General features: G+C 44.0%; 2 pseudogenes; both read left to right on the top strand.

Annotated features, from left to right (window-relative positions):
- Nucleotides 1–318: 318 nt before the first annotated feature.
- Nucleotides 319–2,075, top strand: LOC124697441 (annotated as a pseudogene).
- Nucleotides 2,076–3,192: 1,117 nt separating this feature from the next.
- The window catches only part of LOC124697440, a 49,322-nt pseudogene continuing 27,486 nt past the window's right edge, over nt 3,193–25,028 (top strand).

Here is a 25,028-nt window from a genome sequence, read left to right as displayed (position 1 = left end):
CGGTCCATAAGCGAGTAGTGAAGCGGCAATGGACGAAGAGGTGGTCGGCGGTTTCCACACATTGTTTGCATAGGGGGCAAGGGCCGCAATTTGGCCACCCTCTCTTCGCCAACCGGTCAGCCGTCCAAAGCCTCTTGGGGACGGGAAGAAAACTCCTTTTTGGCATGCACCTTGGCTAGACGAAAGAAACCCATAGATGTGGCACCATAGATTTACGAGAGCTCCAAGAGAAAGAATTGAAAGGTGGCCCAAGCTCTTCACCAAAATGCTTGGATTGACAAGATTGGCCTACAACACACCTTCTCTTTAGACCATTTCATGCAATTTGTGGACCTGTGGACGCAGCTTACTACCATACATCTCAACCCCGGGGTGAGCGATGAGATTGCTTGGAAGCTCACGGCAAATGGCCTCTACTCCACCAAATTGGCTTATGAGATGCAATTCTTCGGCTCCACCACATCCTCCTTGAACAAGATGGTTTGGAAGGCTTGGGCCCCGCCTAAGAAACTGAACCAATCAACAAGCCACACGTTTGTCCATATGGTTTAGGCTATTACATCCGTAAGTGTAGGATTATTGCCTTAAAAATGGAGCCAAATCGGCGATGCGAAGAAAATGTTAACGAGCATTGTCGAAAGTTTTCCCTTTCCTGATACGTACAGAAATCAAAGTTTTTTGCTCTGAATGGGAACGTGAAGTTATCGTCAGACCACTTGTAAAATTCATGTTGGTCTGCAGCGTTGCAGTTCATTTCTCCGTCGTCGCCAAGCCACCATGGACCCGTCTTCTCTGAATCGGCCCATTAACATCTGCTATATCGGCCCAACCATACGCACAGAAGAGTCCAGTTGCTTTTATCGTCTAGTCGTTCCTTGGCTGCACTGATACATCCCCCAAAGGCAAAACCCTCCGCCGCCTCCTTCCCCCCTCCCCACAGAGGATCTGCCCAGCCGTTCACGCCGTACACCATGACGACCTACTTTCGTATCGCCGGCGACGGCCACCCCACTGGATCCTCCTCCTCTATCATCGCCGGCGCCTTGAGCGGCTACCATTTGCTCAAGATCGTCGGCTACTCGCGCACCAAGGAGGTTTGTAATGGCATGTGGATCCACTCTTGCCCGTTCGTGGCCGGAGGCCGCACATGGTATGTTCGTTACTATCCCAACGGGGACTCCAAGAACGTGGATTTCATATCCCTCTATCTGACACTCGATGATACCGTTGCCGAGGCCGAGACCGTGAAGGCACAATTTAAATTCAGCTTACTCGACCAGCATGGGAAGCCGGTGCTGGCCTATACCAAGACTACCGACTTCAAAGACTTTGCCATGGGTAACAAATGTTGGGGATTTGACAAGTTTATGGGAAGGGAGGCATTGGAGAAATCAGAGCATCTGAAGGACGATTCCTTCACTGTCAAGGTCGATGTTACCGTCATGAGCGAGTGCCACGCGCAGGAGGCTCCAGCCATCGTGGTGCCGCCGTCTGACATGCACCTGCACTTCGGGGACCTCCTGTCAAGCAAGGCCTGCGTCGACGTCGAGTTCTGAGTCGCCGGCGAGACGTTCTCGGCCCACCGGTCAGTGCTCGCGGCACGTTCGCCGGTTTTCAGAGCGCAGTTCTGTGGCCCGATGAAGGAGGGAACAAGCACAGAGGCCATACGCATAGATGACATGGAGGCACGCGTGTTCAGTGCTCTGCTTTCCTTCATCTACACGGATGCGTTGCCGGAGATGAAGCAAGATGAAGAATCCGCCATGGCTCAGCATTTGCTTGTTGCAGCAGACAAGTACGGTTTGGACAGGCTGAAGCTGATTTGCGAGGATAAGCTGAGCAGTGACATCGATACGAGCTCTGTGGCGACCATATTGGCGTTGGCCGAGCAGCACCACTGCTGTGGGCTTAAGGCGGCTTGCTTGGCGTTCCTCGGCTCGCCCACGAATCTGGATGCGGCCATCAAGTCTGAAGGTTTTGAGTTTTTAACCAAGAGCTGCCCTGGTGTTTTGAAGGATTTCCTTATCTCCCAGGTTGTTCCTAGTTTACTCGGGAAAAGAAAATCAGGGGCATGAACATGAGGTTGAAAACTTGCAATCATCCGCCACCAAAGTTACTATAAGATCCTGCATGCTATCTAATGCTAGTATTAGTAGATTTATGTGTAGCTTGGTTCTCACAAGGAGATATGATGTACGTTGCTACTTTTTGTTTGGTCGTCATATCCTTCATGGAGAATTATTATTGAAATGGTTTGACAAGCTATGTGCAAACCAGGAACCATGTATGCTAATTAGTGAGCAGTTAGTTCAGAACTTATAAGCCTTTAAGCTAGTTGACCTTTACATTTTACCTAGTTGTCTGTCTCGTTGCTCTGTATAAATCTGCTGCGAGCATTGTGCCGCTTCTGGAGTCCCTGTATCCCTGTTCCACACAGGGCACTATTTATTTTAGCAGGTTCGGATAGATATACCTGTTAAAATGTTGGATTGGGATTCAGTGAAAAAATGTTGGCCTTCTATGGCTTACTAGTTTCTTATAGCTGCAGTTTGTAGTGATGATATTCTGATACATTGGTGTTTTCTAAGGCAGGTTGTTCTTGTATCAGGTTTTTTTTGTAACTTCATGTTGGTCTCTATTGCTGCTTACGCTCAGCAGAAGGGTCTCGTTGGGTCCTGAGTGGGATAGCCAGATCACTCGCTTTCCTCGACTGCAGATCTTGATTTAGAGGATCAACTTTGCAGATGATTCATGTCTTGTATCATATTCGTTAATATGGATTTTCTCTGAGCAAAACTCTGTCATTTCATTCAATTGAATGAGAACTGATCAGCTAATAAGGAAAACTATAAGAGAGAGCTGGAATAACCGCATCACTTGGTTTCCTCAACTGCAAGGTTGCTGCAACTTTATAGATGGTTCATCTCTTCTACGGAATTAGTTGCTGATGGAAAGGAACTATAAGTAGAACAAAAGTTCAAAATTCTTGTCCTGTCTCGTCTACCAGTCTATGTATCAGAATTTATTTAGGGATACTTGGTAAATGTTGTAACTAGGATTCTTAGTGCTTTTTTAGTTAAAGGAACTGTGACCATTTAATTTGCAGGGAATCTGTTCAGAGCAGTTTGAGATATTTCAATATTAATCCAGTAGATACATCATACATGTGACTATCCCTTACTTTTAATAAGGATGATTATCCAAAGGACATATGTATTTACAGGTAAACACTGGGCCAGGGAGGCAGGGACGATTTAACCTTGAGATTATACTTTATCTATATGGTGTCTTTGTGATCATTTACAGGAATACAATCACTTCTTCGTCTGGTATATCGTATACAATCCGTGTGATAATTGTTGTGCCATCCTGATCCTTAGATCAAAATGATTCTCATTTCTCAAACATAGTTTCTGTCCAACTGTTTGATGCCAGCTGGAAATTTAAAAACAATACCCCCTTTTTCTAAGTAACGCGTTGTTCTTATTAAAATATTTTACTTGTTTGTTTCTGGTTTAATTGCTAGCTATCTTTAATTCATGGCCATGATAACAGGCTAATTATACTTCTACACCATTTGAGGCCCTGCAATTTCATTATATGAACACCAGAATCTCCCTTTGAGTTCTGTGCACTGGAGGGTACTTTGGAAGCAATCTGCAGCTTTCTTGATGCACACACTACTGAGCTGGAGACCAATGCTTACCCAGCTTTGGATGAATTGACATCCAAGGTGAGTGAACTCATGTTCATTATACTTAATTCCCCTGTATGAACTTGATTAGCACCTCCTAAAAACATCTTGTATGTCATTTTTTTGAAGTGGTACGTAGTATGCTACTCCCTCCGTCCCAAATTAATTGCCTGAACTCAGGCTAGATATGCAGTGTCTAGATATATTAATTTGGGACAGAGGGAATATGTTAATTATGGAAGTTGAAAAATGTCATTTCACCCTGTTTTCAGAATTGAAAAAAAGGACAATGGATGGGTAAGCATTGTTGCAACATCTTTTATTCGACTATTGAATGTAGTTGTATAACTATAATTCTGATGCGTATGGAATAGGAATGTTTTGCATAGAATGATAGAAAAAATGGTGTAGTTGGTATCTTGATGGTGTAGAAGGAGGAGGAGGAGGAGAGAATGATGGTGGACGGCCCTGCGCCGTTTTTCTTCTCCTCCTCCCTCCTTGCCGCCTTCTCGGCCCTCGCTGCGGACTCCGCCCGACGCTTCTCGCGGCTCGCCTTTTTCTTCGCTGCCACCACCTTCTCCTCCTCCTCCTTCTGATTGTAAAACGCCTCCATCGCGGCGACGTCTTCGGGAAACTGGCGCGCCCACTCGAGGCGGAGGAGTTCGTCGCGCTCGGCGATGAGGAGCCACTGCTCAAGCTCCCGTCGGCGGCGCTTCTGCTCGCGCGTGATGGCCGGCGATGGCGGTGCGAGCTGCTCCGCCTGCTCCCGCGTCCAGACGTCGTGGAAGTTCATCGTCCGGTGGGAGCGGCCGAGGCGCTAGGCGTCGGCGTCGTACGCCCGCACCGCCTCGTGCGCCGTGTCGAATGTCCTGAGATGGATCCGCTCGTCGCCGCAGCGGATCTCCGCGTCGAAGCGGCCGCTTGGCCGCACCCGAACGCCGAAGTAGCCGGAGGTGGAGCAGCGGCGCGGAGGCATCTTGCCGAAGACGGAGACGGAGCGTCGGCGCGGGAGGCAGAGCGGTGGGGAGAGAGAGAGGCGGAGCGACACGCGGAAACTTCAGACAGTTGACGTGTTCGCGCGTGTCGCGTTTATAGCGCGCGCGGCAGCCCACGCGGCAACTTTCCCGCGCGGAATAGCGCAAACGCGCGGGCGCGGTAAAGTTTTTAGCGTGCGTGCCTTTTTTCCGCGTCCGCTGGAGCTTCACGCGGGCGCCCGCGCGCGCCAAACTGGTGTTTTTTTTTGCAGCGCGCCTTTTGCAGCGTCTGTTGGAGATGCTCTAAGAAATTGTTACTTAACTATCCACATTTCTGGTTGTATAGTGATGTTATTACTCTGGGAGTGTTAATAGGTAGTCAGTATGATTGATTTTTGTTCACCACCAAATGTAATGTAATAGTAACTAAAGTCGCAATGCGGAACATTATGATGACATAAAGTTTCATTGATGATTTGGCACATTAGCACACCTATCTGACACACTTCAGATGCATTTCAAATTTCCATGCAACCATTAGCCCGACAGGCTAAATTATTTCTAAATCCTCGCTGGCTTGATGCACTCTCTTGATACATTATATGCATAGAAGATTCATGTTAACTGTTCTCTTCCTATTTTCTTCATATTTAGTTGCGCTAGTGTTGGCACCACAGATTAGCAGCCGCAACTTGGATAAGGTACGGAAGTTGAGAAGTGGTACAACGAGATTGACTTATCTGACTATTTATGCTATTCTGTGTTCCATATTATCATCTGAATTTGATTGCTTTGTATAAGCCAAGTTCTCATTATAAGTTAGCCATGCAAATTAAGGAGGCTATTCAGTTCTGAGCGTGTGATGGAGCAGGCTATGGTTTTCAGTTTTTTCCTATGTTTATCATTGCGCACACTATCACAACAGGGCATATTTAATCAATGGACGAGTGATTACTTCTAGAGAAGAAGTTAAGATCCAAAGAAATCCGGAAGAGCATGTTCCTAATATCATATGCTATACCTGTATTTGATAATGTAGAGTTTTTCAAATAATTATTGAAATCTCCACTTGAACTGCACCTTTTTATTTACTCTTGCATACTTAGTTGGAACATTATCTTAGCTCTTCTATTTCAGTTTTGTTAACTGTTCTCAAATCTGTACAGTGCTACAGCAATGTTTTTCCTCCAGTCCCATACATTCTCATGGATGAGCATTCTCTTTGTGCTGTTTTTGCTGTGCAATATATTTCTATTTTAATGACTAGTTAGACTGGTACGATTATTTTTCTTGAGTATGGTTTTCTTGTTTATCAGAAAATGCACTTTAAGTTTAGGTGAGAGATGAGCCTGAACAATTATTGGATGATGCCGATGACATGGCTGATCTTTACTTGTCTAGAAAATTGGCTGGGGCATCATCCCATGTCAGTTACTCTGGTGGACCAAATTGGTTCCCAGCATCTCCAACTATTGGTTCAAAAAAATCAAGTGCTAGTAGAGCCAGTGCAGCAACTATGCATGGAAATGAGAATGATGTGGAAGAGCTGGAGAGATGTTGCTGGAGTTTTTTTTGTCTGCTCATCTACCTGAAACCCTCTTGGTTACTCTATCTCTGTCAGAGTACTGAAAGTTATTTATACTTGCAGGCATACTTCATGCAGACTTCTGGCACATTAAACAAATTAATGACGGTAAGTTGGGGCAGCTAAGTCAAGTTCACAGTATCGTGATAGGCTAGCAAAACCTGGTGTAATCACAACAGTAGCGCTGAAGCTCTGTTAAGCCTTGTTAAAATTCTAGGATCTATCAGTTGTCAAAAAAGTATCCTAGGATTTATCACTTTGTTGACTTTGTATTATCTGCAGCACCTTTTTTCAGCTGAGAGAGTATATTGATGACACGGAAGATTACACAAATATTCAGGTATTGTTTCCCTGTAATATAAAAATGTTCTTAGTGTGGATCTTTTCACTCTTCAAGCACTGACTATTTTTCCTTCTTCCTCTTCTGTGCAGCTTGACAACCATCGTAATCAGTTGATTCAGGTAAATTTGAAATCATAAACCTTATGATTCTCTTTGGCAAAGATATGTCACTGCTCCAGAATAGACATTCACAGGAAAACCTGTGCTTGTAATAATTTAATAAACACATGCTTAATTGGCATTCCCTCGTCCAGTAAAGGTTTTACAAACTGGTCTAATAGTTCCTAGTTGTACCACAGTGGTCACACAGTCGCTTGAATATTCATTGGCTCATTACATGTTTAAGAGCATCCTCGAGTCGTCCCTAAAGATTTTTGGGGCGCGCCGGACATATTTTCGGCCCAGTCGCGCGTCCCAAAGCCTCCTTCCGCCCGATATGGCTCAATAAAGTGTCTGGCGCCCCGAGCTTGCCTACACTCCATAGTGGGCGCTCCGGGCGCGCCGGACACAGCTAGAAGCGAGACGGGGAGTGGCGGGCATGACACGCCATTGACACACGAATAAAGCGTCGCAGCTTTTCCTTAATGGCGACGGAGGGGCAGGCGAGACGTCTCGTCGTCGCTGCGCCTCCATGCGTCGCCGCCGTTCGCACGCCACCATGCGTTCCTGCTCTTTCTTCCTGCGGCTTCTGACTTCTTCCTGCGCTTTCTTCCCGCCTCTTCTCGCGTCGTCGGCGCCTATAAAAGGCCTCCTCCGCTCAATGCTCGCCACCACAGCCGCCGGCATCCCTTTCTCCGCCGCAAACACATGCCTCGTCGCCTACGCACAACCTACCCAATGATGAACCGCACAAGCGATGGCCAACCTACCCAATGATGAACCGCACAAGCGATGGCTAGTTGCCTCCACTTCCATCTCCACCACCGCAGGAGTTCGACGTCGACCCGGAGGGTGCAAAGAACGAGGCGTGGGAGGAGGCGGCGCTAGCGGACACCATAGCGATGTTCAACGCCACCACGGCGGAGAAGGCGCGCCGATGCGGGGCGGAAGAGATGAGCGAGCGGCGGTGTGTAGAGTAGCAGCAGCGGCGCCGCCCCACGGATGAGATGGAGCTACGGCGGCATGCAGACGAGCTGTACGAGCAGTGGCGCATTGAGGAGCTGCAGGAGTGGTTGTGGATGCGGGAGCTCCATCAACGGCAGCAGCGGGAGGCGCTGGAGCATCAACTGCGGGAGGAGGCGACGATAGTGGAAGCGGCGGCCTAGGCGGCGGAGACGGAAGCATTGGCAGCGGCGCAAATGGCGGAGGAGGAGGACGATGACGACTTTGACTGGTCTGACGACAACGGGCTGGACCTGGAGGCGGCGGCGCAGCAGCAGGTGCTCCTCGAGTCGTTCGAGTCGCAGAAGAAGTTGCAACCGCGAGGAGGACAACGACGCGTGGGTTCGCCGTGCCGTCGAACTCTCCCTCCAGCAGGAGCAGCTGGGGAGGGTAGGCGACGACACGGCAAACGAGCACCGATGTCTTCTCGTCACGCTCCGTAGGGAGAGGCGGCGCGTGGTGCAGGAGCTGCGGCGGAGGGGAGGCGATGACAGGGCGGATCGAGCACATCGCCGGACGGCAATTAGGCTAGGGTTAGATAATCTAGCCGTTTTCATTCAATCTTGTAAAATATAATCAAATTTGAATGAAAACCTTTATTTTCTTGCATTTTTATTGATTTGGGGCCTCGTTTTGGGGACGATGCTGGGCACCGATGTCCCCCAAAACACGGAACGAAGAAAAAACGGTCCCCTAATGTGGTGACCCTGCATACCACTGCATGTTGTAGTATGCCAGTCGTTGATATAACATTCACGAAGTACCAATCCGCGAATATTACATCCCCCAGAGTAGTACAACAGAATATAGCAGGTCCATAACTCATTCATTTATTATTACAAGCAACATGTACATATGATCTCGGAGTTCCTCTTGGGTCCTAAGAGGAATACTCCCGGGTTTGAGGCGAACCCGACTCAACTTACAATATAAGAGTCTTACTAGGTTATACATTTATTCTCCTCGAGCAGCTAAGTACTAAGAGTTCGTATTGCTCGGATACTACTACTACTTGATAGGTCTATGCTTGCTCTCCTTCGGAACCCTCCCCGGTTCCGTAGATGATGAGGTAGTCTACTCCTTCGATACCTCCGGAGAGGTCTGGTTCTTCATAGCAGATGTCCTCCGCTCCTTCGGGGTCGTCGTTGTCCTCCTCAAGTCGATTCAGACAATCTAAGCAGGGGATTTAAGAGTGGTATGAGTACGAGCGTACTCAACAAGTTCATTATAGAAAAGAGGTGTTTAATGCACTAGCTACAATATCAAACCAGAAAGTATAATATCAATGCAAGTTTTGATAATCATTTCTTCAAAAGGTTGCTTTTATTCAGAAGAACTATGTCCGTCAGCCTTCACCGGTTTACTAGAACTTCATGGAGTTCCTTTCCGGCAGCGTTCGCAGTTCCAAATCACGGAATAGGGAGTGACAGGTCACGATTCATTACACTCTGCAGAGGTGTGTTGCTTTACCCATAAAATATCTTAACCTTGGTGCCAACCGGGCAGCTTTCCCGTCCACACTTCCTTCGGTGTGAGGCCCGGTATAAGGTCATAGCCAAATATATTCCTCCGCTACCTCGCACACCCACCCTTGTTTGCAATCCCGGACCCTGGGTCCTCGCCGGTCCTCTTATACCAATTAAGGATGGACCCCGACCACAACAACAGTCTGGGACTAGTTAACCAAACTCCTTCGCCGGTAGATGCAACCCATCATAGACCACATTACCGTGGGGAATTAGAATGGGATCCCCACCCCACCGCTTGCCCAACCTGGGTCAAGTGTCTACGGTAAGCGCATCCGTTGATGTACGAGAGGTGGAAATACATTTGACTATTCCGTCCCACTCCAGATCTTATGGTTAACACGAGTTTTACGACACAAGAATCACTGGACAACATTTGTTGTTTAATCCTGGATGGATATAAACCCTTGCAATGGAACCTCCACCATATCAACACAATCCATGGTTCCATTGCCCACCACTTAGTCATATTCATAGTTATGAAAATAGTGGTTTGGCCTTTTTATGCAATAGTGATAAACATAGTACTTTGCAATTAATTTGGTAAAAATACTCGAATGACATGAGCAAGTGATGAACTTTCCTGAACACTGCAAAATGTTGTAGTTGGATGGTGTGGACTGACCCTTGTCCTCTGTTGCTGAAAAATAGCATCATTGTCCGATAATGGCAATGGTTAAAGAAGCAATTATGCATGATTCAAATTTTAGGGTTTGTTTCCCCCCTTCCGGTGTCTTATCATTTTATGTGAGAGGTTAATACTAAGAACAATTTAGGGATACTTTGTTTAGGGTAAAATATAACCTTGAAATGTTGTCAAGGTGTTTTTAAAGTCCAAATGAATTTATGGACTTATTTTCATTATTGAAAATATAAGGTGTGATTTAAATGATTATTATAATCATCAAATTAGGACTTATTCTTAGTTGTCTTCAAAAATTCCTTTTGATATTTTATTCTGATAGAGAATTTTATGCTGAGCATTTTTCATATTTTTAATTATTTTTTTAAAGCTCTTTTCAATTTTCTATTTAATTACAAAGTTTCTGGTTTAAATGAATTTGTGAAATTACTAAAATGTCCCTGGGCCCACCTGTCAGTGAGGCCCAGCGGTTTGAGTCTAACCCGAGCCGCACCAATCGGCTCGGTCAGACTCAGTCGCCCCCTTCCTCTTCTCTCTCGCGAAACCCTAGCTCTCTCCTCTCCCGCGACGCCCGCGTCGCCTGCGCCGTCGCCGAATTATCCCGGCCACCTCCGTCCATCGCCGGCGATGAGATGGGGCGCATCTGAACCGCCTCTCGACGGTGCATCAGATCTTCCGCGTCGATCTGGCCCTCGTCGCCTCCTCGACTCGCCCCCAATGCGTCTGTCCGCAAGGCCGTGGTGTTCCGCGGCGATTCGTCGCTCGCCGACGAACCACACGCGGTGACGCGGCCGTGTGCCTCGCCGTGGTGGTGCTGGGCATTTGTGCCCGGCGACGCCTGGCCTGGCTGCGGCCTGGCGCTGCCGTGGTCGGCCCGTGCCGCCGTGCCGCCATGGGCATGCTGTGGTGCTTCTGCTCCAGGTGTGTGCGCCTCCCTCTCTCTTTTGCCTGCTTTACCTCTTCTCCTTCCTCTGGATGCCCTGGCATCCATCTTGTTGTGCTGCTGCTGCTTCTGCGCCTCGTGCTCGCGCCATGCTAGCTCCGGTGCCGCCATGATGTGCTAGTTGCCGCTACCATATGCGCCATGGATACTAGCTGCCGTGCTTGTGCTCGCTCGCTATGCGTAGGCCGCTGCCGTGCATATGCTGCTATTGTGTGTGCTGCTCTTCTCTATACCTTGTTCGTTGTAACTCACGAGCTCTTGCTCATGAGCACACTGTGATGTTTATGCTCTGTTAAGTTGTGCTAGCTGCTATCCTGTTACTGGCATCCATGTGTAGTAGTAATTCTTGCTCCTGGCCTGATTACTGTGAGTAATCCTTGCCTTTAACAAGTGCCAATGCCCCCTGCTGTGTTATAATTCCTGGAAATGCTCCATTGAGCATTATTGTTGGCTAGACAGCACCATCCAGTGATGGTGTGCTTCTGGATACAATTGTATTTAGCTCATTTGCTTATCTGTGATGCAATTGTTCATGTCCTGTGGCTGATTTAATTATCTAGTCCATGCTTTGATACTAGAATTGATTCTAGCATACGTTAGCAAGCTCTAGCAAGATTCTGATGATCTTGTGATCATCAGTTGCTTGTAAAAGCTGTTGTGTTATTATTGTGCCTCACTGCTGCTCAATCTGTGATGTGTGTGTGTCACACAGGCTTGTGCTGATGTGTGCTGGTGCTTGCCCAAGCATCAGCTGATGCTTGCAGTGATCCCTTGGATCATATGCAAGGTGCTGGTGCTTTGATTACTTATGTAGTTCATTTATCTGTATTATCTTGCTTTATTAAATGGATAAATGATGTGAACTGCTTGCAGTAATGATCATTTCAATGAATTTGGTAAGGCTAGATGGATGCCAACCACTGGTTGGGTACCCTAGCCCACTACTGAACCCTATTGGGTGATGATGTGGTGGCTTAAGGTGTTGGCTGTGGGTTGAGGTGGCCCTGGCAGCTCTTTGATGCTGTCATGGGTAGCTCCCCCTCTCTGTGGCTTTGTTGTGGCTCTCTCATGCTATCTGTTTGCTTCCTGAGGCAATTTTCCAGTAGCTTTTGATGATGACAAACATAAATAGACACACATGGTCTATATGTCTGATGGTGTACTGGTTGTAGGTGCTTGATAACTTGGGCTGGCTAGATAGGTGTGCATCCTTGCTGGATTTCCTTGGTTATGCCACTGATCTGGCATAACCAGTGTTCCCTTGGTTCATTTCCTATTGGTTTCTCCCATATTTGTTTGCACCAACTGACTTTGTAGCCAGATGATGACACAAACAGGGTTTCTACCCTTCCGTACTCCCGTGATGCATAGCATGTTTATTTATGAGCAAGACATGATCTTGCTCGAGCCGTTGGATGTATACCTCACTCCAGCTCCTAGAAATATTGTTGGTGTAGAGGATTTGCTTCTGGATGGTTGATTTGCTTGCCCTGCTCCTCCTGGCAAGCTTGGGATGCTTGGTTTGTTTCTGGTGGTTGCTGGACTAGGTTGAACAGCTCTGACTGTTCTTCCTGTTATTGCTGTTCGTGGTGTTCTTACCCTTTTGAGCCTGTCGATGGAACGGCTAGGTTTTGTTTCTGTAAAGCTTTATACTGGCCCTCTCCATACCTCCCTGGTCGACATCCATGCTATGCTGGTGCTCCACCCCTGGATATGTGTGTGTGGAGTGCATGCAGTACCTCTGGTGTGCTGTTTAGCATGCACACATGCATTGTGAGCTGCCTGTGTGTGTGTGCTTAGGACTTGGGCTAGTGAGAGGATCAGCTCGGCAGAACTGTGGTATCATCCACCATATTCACTTCTTTTCTAATTTGCCAAGTGGCTTTGCCACTTGGCATCATTTGTTTTTCTTTGTGTTTTAATGTTGTGCAGGGATCATGTGAATGCTCACAGAATTCTTCAGCAAGAGATGATCAAGGCTTTATGAAGAATTTGATTAGTAGTTTAGGCATTTACACAACTTGTAATTTTTCCTTTTCTTTTTTTATTTAATTTCTGTAATTTATTGTAATCACTGTAATTCTTAAGAATATTGTAAATGACTTTGTATCTTGTGTGTTAATCAATAAAGCTCAAGGTTTTTCTATTGAGCTTTTTATATATGTGTTAAATTACTTTATATTCTTAATTTTTCAATTGGTTATTGAATTGTCTCAATTATGAATATTCAATTGATGTTTAAATTTGAAATTCAAACATAACTTGTTTGAATTCAATCATGCAACTTAAGTTTGAGAGGTAGGTTATCCCCCTCTCTTTTCGAAAACCCTAATTGACTCAATTGAGATCCAAGTTTATCGCACTCTCGAAACCCTAACCCTGTAAGATGTCGAGAGAGAAACTTGTCCCCCTTCGATGCAGTTTTTCTTAAAAAGCGCGAAATTTCCCTAGAATTTACGATGCAATGCACATCCCTTTCTAAAATTCTACCCCTCGATCGTCTCTAAACCTGGGACATTACACCTAAATGCTCGATTTGGTGGGACGCTGATACGTCCCAAACGTATCTATAATTTCTTATGTTCCACGCTACTTTTATGATGATACTCACATGTTTTATACACATTATATGTCATTATTATGCATTTTCCGGCACTAACCTATTGACGAGATGCCGAAGAGCCGATTCTGTTTTCCGCTGTTTTTGGTTTCAGAAATCCTAGTAAGGAAATATTCTCGGAATTGGACGAAATCAACGCCCAGGGGCCTATTTTTCCACGAAGCTTCCAGAGGTCCGAAGAGGAAACGAAGTGGGGCCACGAGGCGCCGCCACAACAGGGCGGCGCGGCCAGCAAGGGGCCCGCGCGGCCCTGTTGTGTGGGGCCCCCGTGGCGCCTCCTGACCTGCCCTTCCGCCTACTTAAAGTCTTCGTCGCGAAACCCCCGCATCGAGAGCCACGATACGGAAAACCTTCCGCAGACGCCGCCGCCGCCAATCCCATCCCGGGGATTCGAGAGATCGCCTCCGACACCCCGCCGGGAGAGGGGAATCATCTCCGGAGGTCTCTTCATCGCCATGATCGCCTCCGAATCGATGTGTGAGTAGTTCACCCCTGGACTATGGGTCCATAGCAGTAGCTAGATGGTCGTCTTCTCCTCATTGTGCTATCATGTTAGATCTTGTGAACTGCCTATCATGATCAAGATCATCTATTTGTAATCCTACATGTTGTGTTTGTTGGGATCCGATGAATATTGAATACTATGTCAAGTTGATTATCAATCTATCATATATGTTATTTATGTTCTTGCATGCTCTCCGTTGCTAGTAGAGGCTCTGGCCAAGTTGATACTTGTGACTCCAAGAGGGGGTATTTATGCTCGATAGTGGGTTCATGCCTCCATTAAATCCGGGACAGTGACGAGAAAGTTCTAAGGTTGTGGATGTGCTTGTTGCCACTAGGGATAAAACATCGATGCTTTGTCTAAGGATATTTGTGTTGATTACATTACGCACCATACTTAATGCAATTGTCTCGTTGTTTACAACTTAATACCGGAGGGGTTCGGATGATAACCTGAAGGTGGACTTTTTAGGCATAGATGCATGCTGGATAGCGGTCTATGTACTTTGTCGTAATGCCCTGATTAAATATCATAGTACTCATCATGATATATGTATGTGCATTGTTATGCCTTCTTTATTTGTCAATTGCCCAACTCGTAATTTGTTCACCCAACATCTCGCTATCTTATGGGAGAGACACCACTAGTGAACTGTGGACCCCGGTCCTATTCTTTACATCTCGAAATACAATCTACCGCAATTGTTCTTTACTTGTTCTTCGCAAACAACCATCATGATCCACACTATACATCTAATCCTTTGTTTACAGCAAGCCGGTGAGATTGACAACCTCACCTGTTACGTTGGGGCAAAGTTCCGTGATTGTGTTGTGCAGGTTCCACGTTGGCGCCGGAATCCCCGGTGTTGCGCCGCACTACACTCCTCCGCCATCAACCTTCAACGTGCTTCTTGGCTCCTACTCGGTTCGATAACCTTGGTTTCTTATCGAGGGAAAACTTGCTGCCGTGCGCATCACACCTTCCTCTTGGGGTTCCCAACGGACGTGTCATCTACGCGCATCAAGATCAAGTTCTCGGCGCCGTTGCCGGGAACTGAAGAAAAGTTACACCACAAAGATTTATAACTCCCACGTCAACTACACGCCAGCAACTGTTTTCTGGCGCCGTTGCCGGGGAGATCAAGACACGCTGCAAGGGGAGTCTTCCACATCCAATCTCTTTACTTTGTTTTTGTCTTGCTTTGTTTTACTTTATTTACTGCTTTGTTTGCTGCATTATATCAAAACACACAAAAAATTAGTTGCTTGCTTTACTTTATTTACTGTCTTGTTCTCCATATCGAAAACACACAAAAATTAGTTAGTTGCATTTACTTTATTTAGTTTGCTTTATTTACTACTGCTAAAATGGGTACTGTTGAGAATACTAAGTTGTGTGACTTCACTAGCACAAATAATAATGATTTCCTATGCACACCTATTGCTCCACCTGCTACTACAGCAGAATTCTTTGAAATTAAACCTGCTTTACTGAATCTTGTTATGAGAGAGCAATTTCTGGTGTTAGTTCTGATGATGCTGCTGCCCATCTTATGGTGACATTATAAAATTAAAATTGTTTCCTTTCTCCTTAAGAGGAAGAGCTAAAGATTGGTTGCTATCTCTGCCTAGAAATAGTATTGATTCTTGGACTAAATGTAAAGATGCTTTTATTGGTAGATATTATCCTCCCGCTAAAATTATATCTTTGAGAAGTAGCATAATGAACTTCAAGCAATTAGATAATGAACATGTTGCTCAAGCATGGGAGAGAATGAAATCTTTGGTAAAGAATTGCCCAACCCATGGATTGACTACTTGGATGATCATCCAAACCTTTTATGCAGGATTGAATTTTTCTTCGCGGAACCTATTGGATTCAGCTGCTGGAGGTACCTTTATATCCATCACTTTGGGGGCGGCAACGAAGCTTCTTGATGATATGATGACAAATTACTCTGAATGGCACACGGAAAGAGCTCCACAAGGTAAGAAGGTAAATTCTGTTGAAGAAACCTCCTCCTTGAGTGATAAGATTGATACTATTATGTCTATGCTTGTGAATGGTAGATCTAATGTTGATCCTAATAATGTTCCTTTAGCTTCATTGGTTGCCAAGAAGAACATGTTGATGTGAATTTCATTAAAAATAATAATGCTTATAGGAATAATTCTGGTAACAACTATAGGCCATATCCTGCTAGTGGTAATGATTATGGTAATTCTTATGGTAGATATGAGGAAAAGATGCTAGAATTGAAAGATCCACTAAGAGCTTTATGCAATCACAGTATGAGCAAAATCAATTGTTTACTAAAACTATGAATGAACAATCTACCTTGTTGAAAAATATAGGAAATCAACTTGAAAATTTGAATATGGGGATTTCGGGTTTGCAAACTAAGATTTCAAATGCTGAAAACCGAATCTCATACACTGTCGCGTCACAATCCTCCTTAATTAATAAAATGGCTGCTAAACCCGAGGATATTGAAAATAAGATTGTTACTACAGACAAATGCCATCCAAGTTCGAATTAATGAGAATATTAGATTGATGGCTGAATTGCATGCTAGGTGGGAAAGAGAAGAAAATGAAAAACTTGCTAAAGAGAATAATGTAGCTAAAGTTTGGACTATTACCACCACTAGTAATGTTAATGATTCACATGTTGCTACACCTCCTACTATCAATGGTAAAATAATTGGTGTTGGCAATGTTACTACTCCTAGTGCAAAGCGTGCAAAATTGCCTGAAACTGCTAAAACTGCTGAAATTGATAAAACTGCTGAAATTTTTCAAAATATTGGGGACAATGCTCCCATTGCTGTAGATCATAATGGTTTAGACTTTGATGATTGTCACATCTCTGAAGTTATAAAGTTCTTACAAAAGCTTGCTAAAAGTCCCAATGCTAGTGCTATAAATTTGGCCTTTACAAAACATATTACAAATGCTCTCATAAAAGCTAGAGAAGAGAAACTAAAACTTGAAACTTCTATTCCTAGGAAGTTGGAATATGGTTGGGAGACCATCATTAAGATGAGGGTCAATGATTTTGATTGTAATGCTTTATGTGATCTTGGTGCAAGTATTTCTTTTATGCCTAAGAAAATTTATGATATGCTTGACTTGCCACCATTGAAAAATTGTTATTTGGATGTTAATCTTGTTGATAATGTTATAAAGAAACCTTTGGGGAGGATTGATAATGTTCGTATTATGGTTAACAATAACCTTGTCCCCGTTGATTTTGTTGTCCTAGATATTGAATGCAATGCATCTTGTCCCATTATATTGGGAAGACCTTTTCTTCGAACTGTTGGTGCCACCATTGATATGAAGGAAGGTAATATTAAATATCAATTTCCTCTCAAGAAAGGTATGGAACACTTCCCTAGAAAGAGAATGAAGTTACCTTATGATTCTATTATTAGAACAAATTATGATGTTGATGCTTCGTCTCTTGATGTTACTTGATTCACACTTTACGCGCCTAGCTGAAAGGCGTTAAAGAAAAGCGCTTATGGGAGACAACCCATTATTTTATTTCTGCACTTTATTTTATATTTGAGTCTTGGAAGTTGTTTACTACTGTAGCAACCTCTCCTTATCTTTATTTTATTGCATTGTTGTGCCAAGTAAAGCCTTTGATAGTAAAGCCAATACTAGATTTGGATTGCTGCGCAGGAACAGATTTCTTGCTGTCACGAATTAAACAGTAGTCTCTGTAGAAAAATAAAAAAAATCTGCCAATTTACGTGCGTAATCCTCAGATATGTACGCAACTTTCATTCAATTTGGGCATTTTCATCTGAGCAAGTCTGGTGCCACTTTAAAGTTCGTCTTTACAAACTGTTCTGTTTTGACAGATTCTGCCTTTTATTTCGCATTGCCTGTTTCGCTATGTTTGATGGATTTCTTTGTTCCATTAACTTTCATTAGCTTTGTGCAATGTCCAGAAGTGTTAAGAATGATTATGTCACCTCTGAATATATGAATTATGCACTCGACCCTCTAATGAGTTTGTTTCGAGTTTGGTGTGGAGGAAGTTTTCAAGGGTCAAGAGAGGGGATGATACAATATGATCAAGAAGAGTGAAAAGTCAAAGCTTGGGGATGGCCCCGTGGTTCATCCCTGCATATTTTAAGAAGACTCAAGCGTCTAAGCTTGGGGATGCCCAAGGCATCCCTTCTTCATCGACAACTTATCAGGTTCCTCTAGTGAAACTATATTTTTATTCCGTCACATCTTATGTGCTTTACTTGGAACGTTTGTTTGTTTTTGTTTTTGTTTTTGTTTGAATAAAATCGGATCCTAGCTTCTTTGTTTGGGAGAGAGACACGCTCCGCTGTTTCGTATGAACACATGTGTTCTTAGCTTTATCTTTAATGTTCATTGCGAAAGTTGGACTATTTCATTCATTGTTATATGGTTGGAAACGGAAAATGCCGCATGTGGTAAATGGTTTAATGTCTTGAATAATGTGATACTTGGCAATTGTTGTGATCATATAGATCTTGTTTAAGCTCTTGCATCATGAACCTTGTACTCATTAATGAATAACTACATAGAGCTTGTTAAAATTTGGTTTGCATGATTGATCTCTAGAGTCTAGATATTTTCTGGTTGAAGTGTTTGAACAACAAGGAGACAATATATAAAGTCTTATAATAGTTACAATATGTTCATATGTGAGCTTTTCTGCACCTTTTATACTTGAGTTTGCTTCAAACAACCTTGCTAGCCTAGCCTTGTATTGAGAGGAATTCTTCTCGTGCATCCAAATCCTTGAGCCAATAACCATGCCATTTGTGTCCACCATACCTACCTAGCACATGGTATTTCTCCGCCATTCCAAAGTAAATTACTTGAGTGCTACCTTTAAAATTTCTATTCTTTGCCTTTGCAATATATAGCTCATGGGACAAACAGCTTAAAAACTATCGTGGTGAAGAATATGTACTTATGTGTCTTATTTCTTAATAAGTTGCTTGTTGAGTGGTAACCATGTTTTCTGGGAACGCTATCACCTTTATCTTTGTTGAATATCATGTGAGTTGCTATGCATGTTCGTCTTGTCTGAAGTAAGAGCGATTTTCATGATCAAATGGTTTGAGTATGCATACTGTTAGAGAAGAACATTGGGCCGCTAACTAAAGCCATGATTCATGGTGGAAGTTTCAGTGTGGACAACTAATCCTCAATCTCTTATGAGAATATTAATTGTTGTTGAATGCTTATGCATTAAAGAGGAGTCCATTATCTGTTATGTATGTTGTCCCGGTATGGATGTCTAAGTTGAGAATAATCAAACGCGAGAAATCCAATGCGAGCTTTCTCCTTAGACCTTTGTACAGGCGGCATAGAGGTACCCCTTTGTGATACTTGGTTGAAACATATGCTATGCAATGATAATCCATGTTAATCCAAGCTAATTAGGACAAGGTGCGAGCACTATTAGTATACTATGCATGAGGCTTGCAACTTATAGGATATCTTATACATAACACATATGCTTTATTACTACCGTTGACAAAATTGTTTCTTGTTTTTAAAATGAAAAGTTCTAGCACAAATATAGTAATCAATGCTTCCCTCTGCGAAGGGCCTATCTTCTACTTTATTGTTGAGTCAGTTTGCCTATTCCTTCTATCTTAGAAGCAAACACTTGTATCAACTGTGTGCATTGATTCTTACATGTTTACTTATTGCACTTGTTATATTGCTTTGTGTTGAAAATTATCCATGAGATATACATGTTGAATTTGAAAGCAACCGCTGAAACTTATATCTTCCTTTGTGTTGCTTCAATGTCTTTACTTTGAATTTATTGCTTTATGAGTAACTCTTATGCAAGTCTTATTGATGCTTGTCTTGAAAGTATTATTCATGAAAAGTCTTTGCTATATGATTCATTTGTTTACTCATTATCTTCATCATTGCTTAGAATCGCTGCATTCATCTCATATGCTTTACAATAGTATGATCAAGATTATGATAGCATGTCACTTCAGAAATTATCTTTGTTATCGTTTACCTACTCGGGGGCGAGTAGGAACTAAGCTTGGGGATGCTTGATACGTCCCAAACGTATCTATAATTTTTTATGTTCCATGCTACTTTTATGATGATACTCACATGTTTTATACACATTATATGTCATTATTATGCATTTTCCGGCACTAACCTATTGACAAGATGCCGAAGAGCCGCTTGCTGTTTTCTGCTGTTTTTGGTTTCAGAAATCCTAGTAAGGAAATATTCTCGGAATTGGACGAAATCAACGCCCAGGGGCCTATTTTTCCACGAAGCTTCCAGAAGTCCGAAGAGGAAACGAAGTGGGGCCACAAGGTGCCGCCACAACAGGGCGGCGCGGCCAGCAAGGGGCCCGCGCGGCCCTGTTGTGTGGGGCCCCCGTGGCGCCTCCTGACCTGCCCTTCCGCCTACTTAAAGTCTTCGTCGCGAAACCCCCGCACCGAGAGCCACGATACGGTAAACCTTCCGAGACGCCGCCGCCGCCAATCCCATCTCTGGGGATTCAGAGATCGCTCCGGCACCCCGCCGGAGAGGGGAATCATCTCCCGGAGGTCTCTTCATCGCCATGATCGCCTCCGGATCGATTTGTGAGTAGTTCACCCCTGGACTATGGGTCCATAGCAGTAGCTAGATGGTCGTCTTCTCCTCATTGTGCTATCATGTTAGATCTTGTGAGCTGCCTATCATGATCAAGATCATCTATTTGTAATCCTACATGTTGTGTTTGTTGGGATCCGATGAATATTGAATACTATGTCAAGTTGATTATCAATCTATCATATATGTTATTTATGTTCTTGCATGCTCTCCGTTGCTAGTAGAGGCTCTGGCCAAGTTGATACTTGTGACTCCAAGAGGGGGTATTTATGCTCGATAGTGGGTTCATGCCTCCATTAAATCAGGACGAGTGATGAAAGTTGTAAGGTTGTGGATGTGCTGTTGCCACTAGGGATAAAACATCGATGCTTTGTCTAAGGATATTTGTGTTGATTACATTACGCACCATACTTGATGCAATTGTCTGTTGTTTACAACTTAATACTGGAGGGGGTTCGGATGATAACCTGAAGGTGGACTTTTTAGGCATAGATGCATGCTGGATAGCGGTCTATGTACTTTGTCGTAATGCCCCGATTAAATCTCATAGTACTCATCATGATATATGTATGTGCATTGTTATGCCTTCTTTATTTGTCAATTGCCCAACCGTAATTTGTTCACCCAACATCTGCTATCTTATGGGAGAGACACCACTAGTGAACCGTGGACCCCGGTCCTATTCTTTACATCTGAAATACAATCTACCGCAATTGTTCTTTACTCGTTCTTCGCAAACAACCATCATCATCCACACTATACATCTAATCCTTTGTTTACAAGCAAGCCGGTGAGATTGACAACCTCATTGTTACGTTGGGGAAAAGTTCTGTGATTGTGTTGTGCAGGTTCCACGTTGGCGCCGGAATCCCCGGTGTTGCGCCGCACTACACTCCTCCGCCATCAACCTTCAACGTGCTTCTTGGCTCCTACCGGTTCGATTACCTTGGTTTCTATCGAGGGAAAACTTGCTGCTGTGCGCATCACACCTTCCTCTTGGGGTTCCCAACGGACGTGTCATCTACGCGCATCAAGACTGTTTTCTGGCGCCGTTGCCGGGGAACTGAAGAAAAGTTACACCACAAAGATTTCTCACTCCCACGTCAACTACACGCCAGCAGACGCCGCGGCTGGAGATGTTGTAACATTCTGCTATATTTTCCCTCTTCCTGCAGCTCGAGCTATTCTTGAGTTCCAGGAGTGTCTGCTTGTCACTTTACTCGTTGGCAGCTGGAATCTTCTTTGGTATAAACATAGCTCGACCATTGATACGTCTTTAAATGGGTAAATGGCAACGCTAAAAAATAATATGCCTTGCTCACACTAATCAAATTATGGATTAATACAACAAGCATCTCTATAATTTGTAACTTGTGGCAGGTGGTTCTTGTACCAGGGCTATTTTGTGCCACCATGTCCGTCTCCATTGTCTTGTTGGGTCCTAAGAGCATCTCCAGCAGATGCGCGAAATTGTGACGCGCTAAAACGATTTTGCAGCACGATGTATCATCATATAGCGCGTTGCGAACATTTCTCCTTCACTAGAAACGTTAGATAGTGATACGTCTCCGACGTATCGATAATTTCTTATGTTCCATGCCACATTATTGATGATATCTACATGTTTTATGCATACTTTATGTCATATTTATGCATTTTTCGGCACTAACCTATTAACGAGATGCCGAAGAGCCGCTTGTTGTTTTCACGCTGTTTTTGGTTTCAGAAATCCTAGTAAGGAAATATTCTCGGAATTGGACGAAATCAACGCCCAGGGGCCTATTTTGCCACGAAGCTTCCAGAAGACCGAAAGGGAAACGAATTGAGGCGACGAGGCGGCGACACGCCAGGGCGGCGCGGCCCACCTCCTGGCCGCGCGACCCTGTTGTGTGGGCCCCTCGCGTCGCCTCTTTACCTGCCCTTCCGCCTACATATAGTCTTCGTCGCGAAACCCCCAGTACCGAGAGCCACGATACGGAAAATCTTCCAGAGACGCCGCCGCCGCCAATCCCATCTCGGGGGATTCAGGAGATCGCCTCCGGCACCCTGCCGGAGAGGGGAATCATCTCCCGGAGGACTCTTCACCGCCATGGTCGCCTCCGGAGTGATGAGTGAGTAGTTCACCCCTGGACTATGGGTCCATAGCAGTAGCTAGATGGTCGTCGTCTCCTCATGTGCTTCATTGTCGGATCTTGTGAGCTGCCTAACATGATCAAGATCATCTATCTGTAATGCTATATGTTGTGTTTGTTGGGATCCGATGGATAGAGAATACTATGTTATGTTGATTATCAATCTATTACCTATGTGTTGTTTATGATCTTGCATGCTCTCCGTTATTAGTAGAGGCTCTGGCCAAGTTTTTACTCTTAACTCCAAGAGGGAGTATTTATGCTCGATAGTGGGTTCATGCCTCCATTAAATCTGGGACGGTGATGGAAAGTTCTAAGGTTGTGGATGTGCTCGTTGCCACTAGGGATAAAACATTGATGCTATGTCCGAGGATGTAGTTATTGATTACATTACGCACCATACTTAATGCAATTGTCCGTTGTTTGCAACTTAATACTCGGAAGGGGTTCGGATGATAACTCGAAGGTGGACATTTTAGGCATAGATGCATGCTCGGATAGCGGTCTATGTACTTAGTCGTAATGCCCAATTAAATCTCACTATACTCATCATATCATGTATGTGCATGGTCATGCCCTCTCTATTTGTCAATTGCCCAACTGTAATTTGTTCACCCAACATGCTATTTATCTTATGGGAGAGACACCTCTAGTGAACTATGGACCCCGGTCCTATTCTTTTACATCGAATACAATCTACTGCAATACTTGTTCTACTGTTTTCTCGCAAACAATCATCATCCACACTATACATCTAATCCTTTGTTACGAGCAAGCCGGTGAGATTGACAACCTCACTGTTTCGTTGGGGCAAAGTACTTTGGTTGTGTTGTGCAGGTTCCACGTTGGCGCCGGAATCCTCGGTGTTGCGCCGCACTACATCCCGCCGCCATCAACCTTCGACGTGCTTCTTGACTCCTACTCGGTTCGATTAAACCTTGGTTTCTTACCGAGGGAAAACTTACTACCGTGCGCATCATACCTTCCTCTTGGGGTTCCCAACGGACGTGTTAATTACGCGCAATCAAGCTCTTTTTCTGGCGCCGTTGCCGGGGAGATCAAGACACGCTGCAAGGGGAGTCTCCACAATCCAATCTCTTTACTTTGTTTTTTGTCTTGCTTTATTTTATTTACTACTTTGTTTGCTGCATTATATCAAAACACAAAAAAATTAGTTGCTAGCTTTACTTTATTTACTGTCTTGCACTTTATAACAAAAACACAAAAAAATTAGTTACTTGCATTTGCTTTACTTATTTCAACATGTTTCCTTTTAATTTTACTGTAAAAGATATACCTGTGGGACAAGGGTCTATAATTGGAAGAGATAATATAGAATAATTTTTCACCCATGTTAGTATGCATGAAGATCTTAAAGATATACCCCTTGCAAAAGCTGTCCCTACTTATGAAGAGGCCTCGGTTTGTTTGGTACGGATGATGGAAGCTAGATTTATTAGTCTCAACCCCATGATACAACACATGTTTCTTACACTTTCTGATATGGAGCGGGGAGAGAAGAGAGATTTTGTTCTAAAAGTCTTAGTGCGAGAATTTGCGGATATAGCTAAAGAAGCTAGAAAAGTTTTTAGTAAGCATGAGAGGCTTGCTACGATCACCGATTTTAAAAGAACACTTGAAAAAATGGATATGGATAGAATTAAGTACACTAATAGTGTTAATGATGGTGGGGAGATTAAAGCACCAATACCATGTAAGCTCCTAGCGATGCATGAAGCTCTAGATGATAATTATGCTTGGCTTGTTCCTGAAAATTTGTTTGATGAGAGTAGCAAGCCCAAGACTAATGAAAAGGAGCCGCTGAAACCTATGTATCCAAAATACTATGCATAGTTGAGAAAACACCAAACCCCGCTGTCGATGCATCATCTCTTGATAATACTTGATATACACTTTCTGCGCCTAGCTGAAAGGCGTTAAAGAAAAGAGCTTATGGGAGACAACCAATGTTTTTACTAGAGTACTTTTATTTTATATTTGAGTCTTGGAAGTTGTTTACTACTGTAGCAACCTCTCTTTATCTTAGTTTTGTGCATTGTTGTGCCAAGTAAAGTCGTTGATAGTAAGGTTCATACTAGATTTGGATTACTGCGCAGAAACAGATTTCTTTGCTGTCACGAATTTCGACCTGCCTCTCTGTAGGTAGCTCAGAAAAATATGCCAATTTACATGCGTGATCCTCAGATATGTACGCAACTTTCATTTAATTTGAGAATTTTCATTTGAGCAAGTCTGGTGCCTCAATAAAATCCGTCTTTACGGACTGTTCTGTTTTGACAGATTCTGCCTTTTATTTCGCATTGCCTC

This window comes from Lolium rigidum, chromosome 3 (assembly GCF_022539505.1).
Source record: "Lolium rigidum isolate FL_2022 chromosome 3, APGP_CSIRO_Lrig_0.1, whole genome shotgun sequence".
NCBI classification, from domain to species: domain Eukaryota; kingdom Viridiplantae; phylum Streptophyta; class Magnoliopsida; order Poales; family Poaceae; genus Lolium; species Lolium rigidum.
Note: the sequence above shows the minus strand (reverse complement) of the source record. Positions and strands in the feature narration are given on the sequence as shown.